The 17,669-nt window shown below is 39.7% G+C and overlaps 1 pseudogene; it reads left to right on the top strand.

Moving 5' to 3' along the window:
* LOC138432412 (olfactory receptor 5D13-like) overlaps window positions 1-5,353 on the top strand; it is a 42,995-nt pseudogene extending 37,642 nt beyond the window's left edge.
* Window positions 5,354-17,669: the final 12,316 nt, after the last annotated feature.

Raw genomic sequence — 17,669 nt, 5'->3', positions numbered from 1 at the left:
AGCTGCTTTATTTTATATCTTTTGCACAACCCCCTACAGGGCAAGCTGCCAAGCACTATGATTCAGAGACTATACAGTGCGCAGGCGCAGGGCGAGATAACCTTTACCTTGGCTTATTTACTGCAGCTAAGACTTTGTTTTGGGGAACTTCCTTATCAACTTAGAATCCGTTTTGTCCCAAGGTCTGTTCCTTTTGAGGAATCAGAGAAACATCCTTGTGTGCAAGCAATGTTCTTTTCCCATGGGAACAAACAGGATTTTTAGCTGAACATCTCGTTTGCAAGAATGCTCAGCCCTGGTTGAGAGTCTCGTTTGCAAGCACTTCTCAACCTTCTTTAAACCTAGTTCCCTACACTGGGCAGAACATCTCGTTTGCAAGAATGTTCAGCCCTGGTTGAGAGTCTCGTTTGCAAGCACTTCTCAACCTTCTTTAAACCTAGTTCCCTACACTGGGCAGAACATCTCGTTTGCAAGAATGTTCAGCCCTGGTTGAGAGTCTCGTTTGCAAGCACTTCTCAACCTTCTTTAAACCTAGTTCCCTACACTGGGCAGAACATCTCGTTTGCAAGAATGTTCAGCCCTGGTTGAGAGTCTCGTTTGCAAGCACTTCTCAACCTTCTTTAAACCTAGTTCCCTACACTGGGCAGAACATCTCGTTTGCAAAAATGTCCAGCCCTGGTTGAGAGTCTCGTTTGCAAGCACTTCTCAACCTTCTTTAAACCTAGTTCCCTACATCTCCCCCTTTCTTTTCTTGTAGATGCTGAATAAGCGCTTGAATACGCAAAGCTTCTTCTTTCAATTGTTTCCCTTTTTGCCAGCGCCGGTAGACTATAAAAGCAATAAAACATAAAGCAACAATTAACAAAGTATTCACAAAGGATGTTGTTAACAATGTAGATACATGCCCTAAAGGATTAAGGTTGTCTAATCCTTCTTGAAGACTTTTCAGTATATCAGAACCAAGAATATCAGGCAGCGTCTTACTAAAAGTTGACAATATAGTTTGTTCCAATTTCATAATTTTAGCAGTTAAATTCTGGTGTCCCACTAAAGACCTTTTCACCTTTTCCCAACCCTCACTCATATTAAAGGAAACAGGGGTTACACATAGGTGAGATGAGTTCTAATCACATTTTAACACACTCTTTGTAGCTAACACAGTCACTTGATCTCCTAACCAGGAAACTGTGTGTTGTAAATTCAATACATCAGTAGCCAATTGAGGGTCCAAATCATGCTGTTGTTGCCACAATAAATGAGCATCTTTATGCCATTCCCTGACAAAATCAGCAGTCTGTATGCCTTGATGCAAAGCAAGACCTGCTACAGTTGCTGTTGCTGTTACTGAAGCCACGGCGAGAACTGATGCGATGACAATGCCAAGCATTCTTCGAGATCGATGGAGAAGAGTTTGTACAGCATTCACAAGATGAGTGACAGCAAAAGAGTCCGACCAAGGTCGAGTAAGATTAACAGGCAACCAAAGTTCAGTCCGTGCTTTCACAATGACCAAAGAATAATTACTGGAATGGACCATCTTGTTTTCAACATTTTCCCACCAAGAACGATTTATACATTGAGTCAAGTTACAATCAGAACATGATATAACTGCCAAAATTTCATTCCAAATCCATTGCCCATACAGTAAAGAATAAGAAAATTTTACACATGCTATAGCAGAGTAAGATTTATTAATATGCAAATGAACTTGAAATGGCCCCTTAGTGATATCACACCTTTTTCCCCCTTTCTTATTTTTTTAATGTATTCTCGAAGAGTCTGATTAGCTCTTTCAATTATAGCTTGTCCTTGACTATTATAAGGAATACCAAAAGTGTGCTTAATATGATATTGTTTTAAAAATTGAGATAATTTAGAGGATTGATATGCGGGAGCATTATCAGTTTTTAATTCTATATGTATGCCCATAATAGCAAAACAAAATAACAAATGAGTAATAACAGAATCTGCCTTTTCTGAACTTAAAGCTGTAGCCCATTGAAAATGAGAATAAGTATGTATAGTATGATGAACATATTTCTGCTTACCGAATGAAGAAATAAAAACAACATCCATTTGCCAGATTTGGTTAGATTGTAGTCCTCTGGGATTTACTCCAGGAGGGGCAAAGGGCAAAATAAACGGTGCACATATGGAACAAGAACGAACAATGTGTTGAGCTTGTTTTCGTGTTAACGAATAAGTTTTTTGTAACCCTTTAGAATTAGTATGATGTAAGCAATGTTCTTGTGTTGCAGACTGTAAAGGATAAAGTAAGGCATCAATATTTGCATTTCCTTGAGATAATGGTCCGGGGAGAGAAGAATGAGCTCGTATATGAGTAAAAAAGACAGGGTTAGTTCGCCTAATTAATAATTGTTGAACCTGAAAAAATAATTTATCAATATTAGTTTTTAAAGTTACCGGTAAAGTGGCTTCAGGAAGATAAATACATGAAAAGACTGCATATTTAGAATCAGAAACAATATTAATAGGAATATCAAAAAAATCCTGTAATGCCAAACAAATGGCCCAAAGTTCAGCAGGCTGCACAGAAGAAAAGGAATGTGGAACAACTTTAGAAGTAGTATCAGTCCAATAGCCAGCAGTATTTTTATTGGCATCTGTAAAAATAGTTTTTTCTTTAACTGGAATATTAGATATAGGAGATTTACACACCATTGATGTATGTCGAAGGAAATCTATCATTTTAGATTGAGGATATTGATTAGAAAAAGTCCCTGAATAAGATGCAAGAGCTATCTGCCAATTTTTATTAAACTGTAAGCAATTAGAAATTTGGGTGGAAGTAAGTTGAGTAATAATTGTTTGAGGGTCACTTCCAATTAACTGAGTAACATGGCCTCGACCTTTCAAAATAAGGAAAGCAATTCTATCCGTATAAGTAGTAAGCTTTTTTGTATAGTTATTGGGTAAAAATACCCACTCAATCAACCCTGCAGATTGAGCAATAACTCCAGTAGGAGAATAGGGAGTATGGAACACTATGAAATATATAGGTTGATCCTGTTGTAGATAAGTAAGAAACCCTTCATTTAACCGTTGCTCTACAAAGTGTAATTCCTCTTTTGCTTGAGAAGTAAGAGATCGAGGACTGTTAAGAGCAGTATCACCCTCTAAAGTAGAAAATAAATGACGCAATTGATGTGTAGGAATCCCTAACATGGGACGTAACCAGTTAATATCACCCAAAAGCTTTTGAAAATCATTAAGAGTTTTCAAATTATCTCGTCTAATTTGGACCTTTTGAGGTTTTATTCTTTGTCGTTTCAAAATAGCACCTAAATATGAAATAGGAAATTCAGTTTGAATTTTTTCAGGAGCAATTTGAAGATTAAAATCACTTAAAGCTTTCTTTACGTGAATAAAAAATGTATCTTGTTCCTCTTTACTAGGAGCTGCCAATAGAAGATCATCCATATAATGATAGAGAAGACAATTAGAAAATTGTTGTCTCACAGTAATAAGAGCACGATTAACAAACTCCTGACAAAGTGTAGGGCTATTAATCATTCCTTGAGGCAACACTGTCCATTGATAACGTTTTACGGGCTGCCCATGATTATACACTGGAATAGTAAAAGCAAATTTATTTCTATCTTTTATTTGCAAAGGAATATTAAAAAAACAATCCTTCAAATCTAAAACCATCAAAGACCAATCCTGTGGAATCAAAGCAGGAGAAGGGAGACCTAATTGCAAAGCTCCCATAGGTTCTATACATTTGTTAACTGCCCTTAAATCAGTCAACATTCTCCATTTACCAGATTTTTTCTTAATGACAAAAACAGGAGAATTCCAAGGAGACGTAGAAGGTTCAATATGGCCAGATTGAAGCTGTTCTTTTACTAATTGTTCTAAAGCCTCGAGCTTCACTTTTGGAAGCGGCCACTGCTCAACCCATTTAGGGACATCAGTTAACCATTTCAATGGGAGAGCTCGAGGAATCTGAGCAGTGGCTACAAGTTTTCCGACGAGATGGTGAGTGTTGTTCCTAAAGAAAATAAAAGATCTCTTCCCCAGATATTAATAGGTATATTAACAATGTAGAAAGAAATAGATACTTTCTTTCCATTAGACAATTGGCATGACAAAGGTTGAGTGCTTCTCCACACATCTGCTATTGATCCTAAGCCTGTTAAAACAAGAGGAATTTTTTCTTTTTTTTTTTAAGTCATTAGGCCACTGCTGGAGAGAAATAACCGAAACATCTGCTCCTGTATCCACTAATCTTTCAAACTGTTTACCTTCAATAATCAGTGACATTAAAGGACGAGAGTCATTAATAAGCATTTCCCAAAATATACTTTTTCCCGTACTTCTAAAACCACTGACTCTCTCTCCCTACCTCAGCCTTGTCGGCAGCTACTAGAAATAGGGAGGCGTAAGGTGGTGCAGAAGGGTCAACAGCCCTGGAAGTTCATTTTTTTATTTAATAAAACCTTTTAAAAGGCAGCAGTCATTGCCTCTACAGAATTTGAATCCTCCCCAGAACTCACATCTCTATCTGGCTCAGTGGATGAATCTGTACTATCATCCGGAGGTTTGGGTGGAGGCCGAGGTGAAGCCCCCTCCTCAAGATAACATGAGGCGGCCTCACTATCAGCAGCCATTAATTTTAAAGCCTGTGTTATAGCACTACATAGAGTCCACAGCCTTAAAGGAATCACAATTCCTTTTTGATGCTGCCTTCTTAACTCTTTCTGCACCATTTTCCATTCCTTCAAATTCAGCTGCACTTCTGTTTGATATTGAAACCAATAACAATGCTGCTCTATAAGACAGAATAACTCACTCAAGCGGCGAGTAGACGTTTTAATTTCTATAGAATGCAGGAGCCCCTTAACTAGCTCCATATATTGTGACTTTAAAGATGGGGAATTCCCCATAGTTTTTTCTTTTTCTTTTTTTTGTTCTTTTTCTCTTATTTTTCTTATTTTCTCGAAAGTCCCCCTTTCAGCGTTTTGCTCCGGGGTGCTCTCCCTTTCGGATTTTTATTTTTATTTTTTCTCTTTTTCTCGAAAGTCCCCCTATCAGCCTTTTGCTCCGGGGTGTTTACCCTTTTGGATTTTTATTTTTCTCTTTTTCTCGAAAGTCCCCCTATCAGCCTTTTGCTCCGGGGCGTTTACCCTTTCGGATTTTTATTTTTTTCTTTTTTTCGAAAGTCCCCCTTTCAGCCTTTTGCTCCAGGGTGTTTACCCTTTCGGATTTTTATTCTTTTCTCTTTTTTTTATTTTCCGAAAGTCCCCCTTTTAGCCTTTTGCCCCGGGGTGCTTACCCTTTCGGTTCTGTCGAGCCCCACGTTGGGCGCCAGATGCCGGCGACGGAATGAAACACCAACACTGCAGAGTGGTTTAAATCTTTATATTTTAACACTTTCTACTTACAGCTGCTTTATTTTATATCTTTTGCACAACCCCCTACAGGGCAAGCTGCCAAGCACTATGATTCAGAGACTATACAGTGCGCAGGCGCAGGGCGAGATAACCTTTACCTTGGCTTATTTACTGCAGCTAAGACTTTGTTTTGGGGAACTTCCTTATCAACTTAGAATCCGTTTTGTCCCAAGGTCTGTTCCTTTTGAGGAATCAGAGAAACATCCTTGTGTGCAAGCAATGTTCTTTTCCCATGGGAACAAACAGGATTTTTAGCTGAACATCTCGTTTGCAAGAATGCTCAGCCCTGGTTGACAGTCTCGTTAGCAAGCACTTCTCAATCTACCTTAAACCTAGTTCCCTACACTGGGCAGAACATCTCGTTTGCAAGAATGTCCAGCCCTGGTTGAGAGTCTCGTTTGCAAGCACTTCTCAACCTTCTTTAAACCTAGTTCCCTACACTGGGCAGAACATCTCGTTTGCAAGAATGTTCAGCCCTGGTTGAGAGTCTCGTTTGCAAGCACTTCTCAACCTTCTTTAAACCTAGTTCCCTACACTGGGCAGAACATCTCGTTTGCAAAAATGTCCAGCCCTGGTTGAGAGTCTCGTTTGCAAGCACTTCTCAACCTTCTTTAAACCTAGTTCCCTACACTTTAATACCCCACTCACACCTATGGACAGATCAACTAAACAGAAAATTAACAAAGAAATGCAAACTTTAAATGATACAAAAGACCAGTTAGACCTAATTGATATCTATAGGACATTTCACCCCAAAACAATGAATTTCACCTTTTTCTCAAGTGCACACTGAAACTTAGATAGATCACATCCTGGGCCATAAATCTATCCTTGATAAATTAAAAAAAATCGAAATCATTCCAGTCATCTTTTCTGACCATAATGCATTAAGATTAGATCTCAATTACAGGAGAAAAACTATTAAAAATTCCAACATATGGAGGCTGAACAACACGCTGCTGAATAACCAACAAATCACAGAAGAAATCAAAAAAGAAATCAAAATATGCATAGAAACAAATGAAAATTAAAACACAACAACCCCAAACCTGTGGGACACTATAAAAGCAGTGCTAAGAAGAAAGTTCATAGCCATAGAGGCATACCTCAAGAAACAAGAAAAGAGTCAAATAAATAACTTAACCCTACACCTAAAGCAACTAGAAAAGGAAGAATTGGAGAACCCCAGATTTAGTAGAAGGAAAGAAATCTTAAAAATTAGGGCAGAAATAAATTCAAAAGAAACAAAAGAGACCATAGCAGAAATGAATAAAGCAAAAAGCTGGTTCTTTGAAAGGATAAATAAAATTGACAAACCATTAGCCAGACTCATCAAGAAAAAAAGAGAGAAAAAATGAAATCAATAAAGTTAGAAATGAAAATGGAGAGATCACACCAGACGACACAGAAATACAAAGGATCATAAGAGACTACTATCAGCAATTATATGCCAATAAAATGGACAACATGGAAGAAATTGACAAATTCTTAGAAAAGTACAACTTTCTAAAACTGAACCAGGAAGAAATAGAAAATCTGAACAAACCCATCACAAGCACAGAAATTGAAACTGTAATCAGAAATCTTCCAGCAAACAAAAGCCCAGGTCCAGACGGCTTCACAGCTAAATTCTACCAAAAATTTCGAGAAGAGCTAACACCTATCCTACGGAAACTCTTCCAGAAAATTGCACAGGAAGATAAACTTCCAAACTCATTCTATGAGGCCACCATAATCCTAATACCAAAACCTGATAAAGATGCCACAATAAAAGAAAACTACAGGCCAATATCACTGATGAACATAGATGCAAAAATCCTCAACAAAATTCTAGCAATCAGAATCCAACAACACATTAAAAAGATCATACACCATGACCAGGCGGGCTTTATCCCAGGGATGCCAGGATTCTTCAATATCTGCAAATCAAACAATGTAATTCACCACATTAACAAATTGAAAAATAAAAGCCATATGATTATCTCAATAGATGCAGAGAAGGCCTTTGACAGAATTCAATATCCATTTATGGTAAAAACTCTCCAGAAAGCAAAAATAGAAAGAACATACCTCAACATAATAAAAGCTATATATGACAAACCCACAGCAAACATTATCCTCAATGGTGAAAAATTGAAAACATTTCCCCTAAAGTCAGGAACAAGACAAGGGTGCCCACTTTCACCGCTACTATTCAACATAGTTCTGGAAGTTTTGGCCACAGCAATCAAGGCAGAAAAAGAAATAAAAGGAATCCAAGTTGGAAAAGAAGAAGTAAAGCTCTCACTGTTTGCAGATGACATGATCCTCTATATAGAAAACCGTAAAGACTCCACCAGAAAATTAGTAGAGCTAATCAATGAATACAGTAAAGTTGCAGGATATAAAATCAACACACAGAAATCCCTTGCATTCCTATACACTAATAATGAGAAAGTAGAAAAAGAAATTAAGGAAACAATTCCATTCACCATTGCAATGAAAAGAATAAAATACTTAGGAATATATCTCCCTAAAGAAACTAAAGACCTATATATAGAAAACTATAAAACACTGATGAAAGAAATCAAAGAGGACACTAATAGATGGAGAAACATACCATGTTCATGGATTGGAAGACTCAATATAGTGAAAACGAGTATACTACCCAAAGCAATTTACAAATTCAATGCAATCCCTATCAAGCTACCAGCCATATTTTTCACAGAACTAGAACAAATAATTTCAAGATTTGTATGGAAATACAGAAAACCTCGAATAGCCAAAGCAATCTTGAGAAAGAAGAATGGAACTGGAGGAATCAACTTGCCTGACTTCAGGCTCTACTACAAAGCCACAGTCATCAAGACAGTATGGTACTGGCACAAAGACAGAAATAAAGATCAATGGAACAAAATAGAAGCCCAGAGATAAATCTACACACCTATGGACACCTTATCTTCAACAAAGGAGGCAAGAATATACAATGGAGTAAAGACAATCTCTTTAACAAGTGGTTCTGGGAAGACCGGTCAACCACTTGTAAAAGAATGAAACTCGATCACTTTCTAACACCGCACACAAAAACAAACTCAAAATGGATTAAAGATCTAAATGTAAGACCAGAAACTATAAAACCCCTAGAGGAGAACATAATCAAAACACTCTCCAACATAAATCACAGCAGGATCCTCTATGATCCACCTCCCAGAATTCTGGAAATAAAAGCAGAAATAAACAAATGGGATCTAATTAAAATTAAAAGCTTCTGCACAACAAAGGAAAATATAACCAAGGTGAAAAGACAGCCTTCAGAATGGGAGAAAATAATAGCAAATGAAGCAACTGACGAACAACTAATCTCAAAAATATACAAGCAACTTATGCAGCTCAATTCCAGAAAAATAAACGACCCAATCCAAAAATGGGCCAAAGAACTCAATAGATATTTCTCCAAAGAAGACATACGGATGGGTAACAAACACATGAAAAGATGCTCAGCATCACTCATTATCAGAGAAGTGCAAATCAAAACCACAATGAGGTACCATATCACACCAGTCAGAATGGCTGAGATCCAAAAGTCTACAAGCAATAAATGCTGGAGAGGGTGTGGAGAAAAGGGAACCCTCTTACAGTGTTGGTGGGAATGCAAACCAGTACAGCCACTATGGAGAACAGTGTGCAGATTCCTTAAGAAACTGCAAATAGAACTGCCATATGACCCAGCAATCACACTGCTGGGCATACACACGGAGGAAACCAGAATTGAAAGAGACACATGTACTCTATGTTCATTGCAGCACTGTTTATAATAGGCAGGACATGGAAACAACCTAGATGTCCATCAGCAGATGAATGGATAAGAAAGCTCTGGTACATATACACAATGGAGTATTACTCAGCCATTAAAAAGAATACATTTGAATCAGTTCTAATGAGATGGATGAAACTGGAGCCAATTACACAGAGTGAAGTAAGCCAGAAAGAAAAACACCAATACAGTATACTAACACATATATACGGAATTTAGAAAGATGGGAATGATAACCGTGTATGCGAGACAGCAAAAGAGACACAGATGTATAGAACGGACTTTTGGACTCTGAGGGAGAGGGAGACGGTGGGATGATTTGGGAGAATGGCACTGAAACATGTTTACTATCATGAAAGAAACGAATTGCCAGTCTATGTTCGATACAGGATACAGGATGCTTGGGGCTGGTGCACCGGGATGATCCAGAGAGATGATGTGGGGTGGGAGGTGGGAGGGGAGTTCAGGACTGGGAACTCATGTGCACCCGTGGTGGATTCATGTGAATGTATGGCAAAACCAATACAGAATTGTAAAGTAAAATAAAGTAAAAATTAAAATTAAAAAAGAATACACAGAAGAACTGTACAGAAAAGGTCTTCATGACCCGGATAATCACGATGGTGCGATCACTCACCTAGATCCATACATCCTGGAATGTGAAGTCAAGTGGGCCTCAGAAAGCATCACTACAAACAAAGTTAGTGGAGGTGATACAATTCCAGTGGAACTATTTCATATCCTGATAGATGATGCGGTGAAAGTGCTGCACTCAATATCCCAGCACATTTGGAAAACTCAGCAGTGGCCAATGATTAGAAAAGCTCAGTTTTCATTCCAATCCCAAAGAAAGGCAATGCCAAACATTGCTCAAACTGTGACACAATTGCAATCATCTCACATGCTAGTAAAGTAATGCTCAAAATTCTCCAAAGCAGGCTTCAGCAATACGTGAGCCATAAACTTCCTGATGCTCAAGCTGGTTTTAGAAAAGGCAGAGGAACCAGAGGTCAAATTCCAACATCTGCTGGATGATGGAAAAAGAAAGAGAGTTCCAGAAAAAACATCTATTTCTGCTTTATTGACTATGCCAAAGCCTTTGACTGTGTGGATCACAATAAACTGTGGAAAATTCTGAGAGAAATGGGAATACCAGACAACCTGACTGCCTCTTGAGAAATCTGTATGCAGGTCAGGAAGCAACAGTTAGAACAGGACATGGACCAACACACTGGTTCCAAATAGGTAAAGGAGTACGTCAAGGCTGTATATTGTCACCCTGCTTATTTAACTTATATGCACTGTACATCATGAGAAACACTGGAAAGGAAGAAATACAAGCTGGAATCAAGATTGCCGGGAGAAATATCAATAACCTCAGATATGCAGATGACACCACCCATATGGCAGAAAATGAAGAGGAACTAAAAGGCCTCTTGATGAAAGTGAAAGAGGAGAGTGAAACAGTTGACTTAATGCTCAACATTCAGAAAATGAAGATCATGGCATCCGGTCCCATCACTTCATGGGAAATAGATGGGGAAACAGTGGACACAGTGTCAGACTTTATCTTCTTGGGGCTCCCAAATTGCTGCAGATGGTGACTGCAGCCATGAAATTAAAAGACGCTTCCTCCTTGGAAGAACAGTTATGCCCAACCTAGATAGCATATTCAAAAGGAGATATATTACTTTGCTGGCTAAAGTCCATCTAGTCAAGGCTATGGTTTTTCCTGTGGTCATGTATGGATGTGAGAGTTGGAGTGTGAAGAAGGCTCAGCGCTGAAGAGTTGATGCTTTTGAACTGTGGTGTTGGAGAAGACTCTTGAGAGTCCCTTGGACTGCAAGGAGATACAACTAGTCCATTCTGAGGGAGATTAACCCTGGGATTTCTTTGGAAGGAATGATGCTAAAGCAAAACTCCATTACTTTGGCCACCTCATGCAGAGTTTTGACTCATTGGAAAAGACTCAGATGCTGGGAGGGGCTGGGGGCAGGAGGAGAATGGGACAAAGCACAATGCAGTAAGGCAGGCAGACTCTGGTTTGGGGGCAGATGCACGAGCAGATTCAGCGAGGCTCCCTTAAGGCCGGACTCCCGTTTGCCTGTGGGACCCCTTAACCTCATGACCTTTGCCACAGGCGGGACTCCTCGTGCTGGCTCCTGGCATCTGCCCCTTTTTTATTTTTTAAAACAGCCAGATGTAGTTCAGTCGCGAGTTTCTGAATGCTCTGCCGAAGGATCCTGACAATACAAGGAAGAATGATTATGAGGAGCAAGATTAGAGCACCCACAGCAACATAGCTGTAAACAGTAGACAGAATATTCTTTTCAGAAATGAAGTTAGAGATTATATGGAAAAAGTCTTTTGCTGCTCCTGTGGCAGTAAAATCTAATTGGGAGTGTTCCATAGTCTGTATCTGATTATGAAGTTTCCCTAAGTCTAAACTAATATCTGAGCTATTCCAAACACCTAAAATATGATTTTTAAACATATTGGGCAGTATGCACTTGTTGAGTCAATGATATTGCTGCCACAATAACAGTAACAGTAATAGTAATAGTAACAGTTAACAGCAGTAGTTGTTGTTATTAAAGCTGAATTCCCTAAGATTAGTAAGCCCATCAACCATCGTGATTGTATTAAATCTTGTAGTTGTTTTAACACAGCAATACCATAATTATCATACCAATAAGTAGCTACAGTTACAGGCACCATAAGATTGGATGGACATTTTAGCACCACAAAAGAACAAACATTATATTGAGGAGTTAAGCAAGATGAAAGCATACATTGTTCACAAGACACTACATTAGGTCCACCTGTATAATTCATTTGTATATTAAGTTTTCTGAAGTTCTTAGCAAAGAGAACAATTTAAGGAGAGGGTAGACAAGCTAAAATAAAGTAAATAGAATTATTTTCTGGTCGGAGTTTGTGCTGCAGCAGCTCTGTCTGTTCCGCTGGGATCTCGAAGTTTATCTTGCCTCTCCTGCCAGCGGGCACCTGGGCGTGGCCCTCACCCCCTCGCTAAATCGGCCTCGGTCCTAGTGGCGGCCAAGTGAGCACAGATGGATGCACTGGGCCCTGGAAACCAGGCTGGCCCCACCCGCGGCTCCTGGCGCGTGGCTCTTCCATGCGGCTGCAGTGGCAGGGCCAGAGGAGTGCCCTTTCTCTTATTTGTGGTAGCGGCAGTGGAGGAACCAGGTGCCTGGGAGACTGTATTATGGCAAATCAGTCTTTCCGGGATCCAAATTGGTAATGCAGCACCCTGGGGAAAAATACAAGCACACCCTCTCCCACAAGTTAGCAGTATAGCTGGCCCTTTCTACTCTCTTGTAAGGAGATATTTTCACTTAACCAGAGGCGGAGTCATAGCCCCTTTCAAAGGCTGAATAGAAAATTTTTTCAGGAAAATTACTGGATGTGTCTTCAAAAAATGCAATAGGGAGATTAAGGGCAAATGAAACAAAATTTAACCCCTGAAATCTACCAGGGCAACTTGCCAATCATCACTATTTTGTAAAAGACTTGCAGTTGATCCTTATTGAATGGAATGACTATATTTGCTACTTATTTTCCAAAAAGTTCCATACTTTTTTAAAAAAATAATTAATTGTGCCACCAAGCTGGGATAAGATAAAACTATTTTTCTTGGGGTCACTGGTAGGTGGTACCAATGGGCCTTCTTGTGACAAGCATCCTGTAGGTGTAGGTTTTGTGGCAAGAATAATTTAATCTCATGTTTTGGTAATATTAACCCGAATTAACTGATCATTTAAAGCCTCATCCAGTTTAACAAGAACCAACTCTGTCTCACTAATCACCTTTCCCTTAGAACTGGGATTAGGATAGTTTTTTAAGCAATCAAACAAAGGCTTTAACTGCAGTAGTCAGTTTTAAATGTGGGAGTATCCTATTAATATCTCCTAATAATTTCTGGAAATCATTTAAAGTTAGTAAACAATCTCTCCACAGCTTCAAAGGGACATTATCAGTTTTCAAAACTTTTGGCAGAGCTAAATATGGAAGCAAGTAAAGAGCCATTGCACAACATCTTTATAAGCTTCTCCAGTTATCCTTCTGTAACCTAAATCTGGTCTATAGCTTTTTAGATGACAAGCAACCATCTAATCTTTGCTTGAATACCTCCAGCAATGGGGAACTCACTACTCTCCAAGGTTCTAAACTCTCCCTCATCTTATTCTCTGCAGCATTCCCACCCCACATACCACTTTCTCTAATCCCATCAACTCATATTCAGTCGTATGTATTGGCCAGGAGCTGGGCCAGTAAAGATCTGTTAAAGGACTAGAAGTGGTAATTTCCTGAACCCCAAAAGCTAGATCACTAGATACAAATCCTCTGGGGCCCCTAGCTTGAGAAGTCAAGGTTTTTCTTATCTGATAATAAGGTAAAAGCAAAAGCTGTGCTATTTTTTGACCTTTATTAATTTGCATGGTTTTAGCAGGCGGTGAGATTAAAACTTCAATTTCCTAGTATAATCAGAATCTATTATACCAGACACCACTGAAATTCCTTGAAAAGAAAGTGAACTACGCCCTAGCACAAGTCAAGAATGTCCTCAGGCAGGGGGTCAGCCACTCCTGTTGGAATCGGAAAACCGGTACATCAGGGGTTAATATTGTTGCGGTGGTGGAACTGAGGTCTAGTCCAGAGCTACCTGGGATTGATTGTCATGGCTTGTTGTCCCCATTTAGCAGGACATTGTCGACAAAAATGCCCGATTTGGCCATAAGATAAACATTTTTTTTATTTGTAGAATCCTTTTTTAACGATTATTTTTCTTTTTCTTTCTTTCTTCTTTTTCTTTCTTTCTTTCTTTTTTTTTTTTTTTTTTTTGCTCAGGTGAGGCCCCCCCCTGACGGGGTTTTCTGCAAGGAGCAGGCTCTGTATATTGCTTATGTGTCTGCTTAAAAAGCTCCTTTGTTTTTAAAATAGTGTCTTTCCTTTTCAACCTTAGGCAATGCTCTGGGAGGCTTTGGAGGAAAAGTGGGGAATTCTTGGGCCCTGGGAAGCGCAAGCAGAGGTGGCAGTCATCGCCTTAAATCAGATATTTTTAAAGTTTTGTGTAGAGGGGGAGGGAGCTCACTAGGGCACCCGGCCACGACTCCCTGTAAGCCCCCTCCTTCCTCAGGAGGTAGAACACAGTCTCCCTCCTTTTCTTTGTCAATGACAGAAAAATGATCTACGTAGAAGGTGGAGACCCACCACCATCCACTGCTATAGCCTCTCCCATAGTCTAACAGCCTCGTGATGGGAGTACAGAACATTTCTAATCATATTCCACAGAGAAAAAGAATTTATAGGCCCATGCAAAGTATAATAAGTTTTAGCTGTTTTCTTACCTTCACCCAACTATCTAAATGAACAGTGGACTTTTTTGGAAATCAAGGGCATTGTTCTTATGCAAATGTGAAAAGGGATTTAATATTGGCTTTCTTAACTTTCAGTTCAGTTCAGTTCAGTCGCTCAGTCGTGTCTGACTCTTTGCGACCCCATGAATAGTAGCACACCAGGCCTCCCTGACCATCACCATCTCCCGGAGTTCACTCAGACTCAGATCCATCAAGTCCGTGATGCCATCCAGCCATCTCATCCTGGGTCGTCCCCTTCTCCTCGTGTCCCCAGTCTCTCCCAGCATTAGAGTCTTTACAATGAGTCAATCTTCGCATGAGGTGGCCAAAGTACTGGAGCTTCAGCTTTAGCATCATTCCTTCCAAAGAAATCCTAGGGTTGATCTCCTTCCGAATGGACTGGTTGGATCTCCTTGCAGTCCAAGGGACTCTCAAGAGTCTTCTCCAACACCACAGTTCAAAAGCATCAATCCTTCGGCGCTCAGCCTTCTTCACAGTTCAAATCTCACATCCATATATCACCACAGGAAAAACCATAGCCTTGACTAGATGGACCTTAGTCAGCAAAGTAATGTCTCTGCTTTTGAATATATTATCTAGGTTGGTCATAACTTTTCTTCCAAGGAGTAAGTGTCTTTTAATTTCATGGCTGCAGTCACCATCTGCAGTGATTTTGGAGCCCCCCCAAAATAAAGTCTGACACTGTTTCTACTGTTTCCCCATCTATTTCCCATGAAGTGATGGGACCAGAGGCCATGATCTTCGTTTTCTGAATGTCGAGCTTTAAGACAACTTTTTCACTCTCCTCTTTCACTTTCATCAAGAGGCCTTTTAGTTCCTCTTCACTTTATGCCATAAGGGTGGTGTCCTCTGCATATATGAGGTTATTGATGTTTCTCCTGGCAATCTTGATTCCACCTGGTGCTTCTTCCAGCCAAGCTTTGCTCATGAGGTACTCTGCATATAAGTTAAATAAGCAGGGTGACAATATACAGCCTCGATGTACTCCTTTTCCTATTTGGAAGCAGTCTGTTGTTCCATGTCCAGTTCTAACTATTGCTTCCTGACATGCATACAGATTTCTCAAGAAGCAGGTCAGGTGCTCTGGTATTCCCATCTCTTTCAGAATTTTCCACAGTTTATTGTGATCCACACAGTCAAAGGCTTTGGCATAGTCAATAAAGCAGAAATAGATGATTTTCTGGAACTCTCTTGCTTTTTTCATGATCCACCGGATGTTGGCAATTTGATCTCTGGTTCCTCTGCCTTTTCTAAAACCAGCTTGAACATCAGGGAGTTCACGGTTCATGTATTGCTGAAGTCTGGCTTGGAGAACTTGGGCATTACTTTACTAGTATGTGAGATGAGTGTAATTGTGCAGTGGTTTGAGCATTCTTTTGCATTGCCTTTCTTTAGAATTGGAATGAAACTGTCCTTTTCCAGGGCTGTGGCCACTGCTGAGTTTTCCAACTTTGCTGGCATATTGAGTGCAGCACTTTCACAGCATCATCTTTCAGGATTTGAAACAGCTCAGCTGGAATTCCATCACCTCCACTAGCTTTGTTCGTAGTGATGCTTTCTAAGGCCCACTTTTCTTCACATTCCAGGATGTCTGGCTCTAGATTAGTGATGACATCATCATGATTATCTGGGTCGTGAAGATCTTTTTTGTACAGTTCTTCTGTGTATTCTTGCCACCTCTTCTTAATATCTTCTGCTTCTGTTAGGTCCAGACCATTTCTGTCCTTTATTGAGCCCATCTTTGCAAAAAATGTTCCCTTGCTATCTCTAATTTTCTTGAAGAGATCTCTAGTCTTTCCCATTCTGTTGTTTTCCTCTATTTCTTTGCATTGATCACAGAAGAAGGCTTTCTTATCTCTTCTTGCTATTCTTTGGAACTCTGCATTCACATGCTTATATCTTTCCTTTTCTCCTTTGCTTTTGGACTCTCTTCTTTTCACAGCTATTTGTGAGGCCTCCCCAGACAGCCTTCTTACTTTTTTTTGCATTTCTTTCCCATGGGGATGGTCTTGATCCCTGTCTCCTGTACAATGTCACGAACCTCATTCCATAGTTCATCAGGCACTCTATCTATCAGAACTAGACCCTTAAATCCATTTCTCACTTCCACTCTATAATCATAAGGGATTTGATTTAGGTCATACCTGAATGGTCTAGCGGTTTTCACTACTTTCTTCAATTTGAGTCTGAATTTGGCAATAAGAAGTTCATGATCTGAGCCACAGTCAGCTCCTGTCTTGTTTTTGTTGACTGTATAGAGCTTCTCCATCTTTGGCTGCAAAGAATATAATCAGTCTGATTTTGGTGTTGACCATCTGGTGATGTCCATGTGTAGAGTCTTCTCTTGTGTTGTTGGAAGAGAGTGTTTGCTATGACCAGTGCATCTTCTTGGCAAAACTCTATTAGTCTTTGCCCTGCTTCATTCCACATTCCAAGGTCAAATTTGCCTGTTATTCCAGGTTTTTCTTGACTTCCTACTTTTGCATTCCAGTTTCCTGTAATGAAAAGGACATCTTTTTTTGGGTGTTAGTTCTAAAAGGTCTTGTAGGTCTTCATAAAACCGTTCGACTTCAGTTTCTTCAGCATTACTGGTTGGGGCATAGACTTGGATAACTCTGATATTGAATGGTTTGCCTTGGAGACAAACAGAGATCATTCTGTCATTTTTGAGATTGCATCCAAGTACTGCATTTCAGACTCTTTTGTTGACCATGATGGCTACTCCATTTCTTCTAAGGAGAAATGGATTTTTTCTCCATTCCTGCCCATAGTAGTAGATGTAATTGTCATCTGAGTTAAATTCACCCATTCCAGTCCATTTTAGTTCACTGATTGTTAGAATGTCGACGTTCACCCTTGCCATCTCTTGTTTGACCACTTCCAATTTGCCTTGATTTATAGACCTGACATTCCAGGTTCCCATGGAATATTGCTCTTTACAGCATCGGATCTTGCTTCTATCACCAGTCACACCCACAACTGGGTATTGTTTTTGCTTTGGCTCCATCCCTTCATTCTTTCTGGAGTTATTTCTCCACTGATCTCCAGTAGCGTATTGGG

The sequence above is a fragment of the Ovis canadensis genome, chromosome 2 (genome assembly GCF_042477335.2).
Source record: "Ovis canadensis isolate MfBH-ARS-UI-01 breed Bighorn chromosome 2, ARS-UI_OviCan_v2, whole genome shotgun sequence".
NCBI lineage: Eukaryota > Metazoa > Chordata > Mammalia > Artiodactyla > Bovidae > Ovis > Ovis canadensis.
The sequence above is the reverse complement of the archived record's forward strand: the minus strand, read 5'-3'. Positions and strand labels throughout refer to the sequence as shown.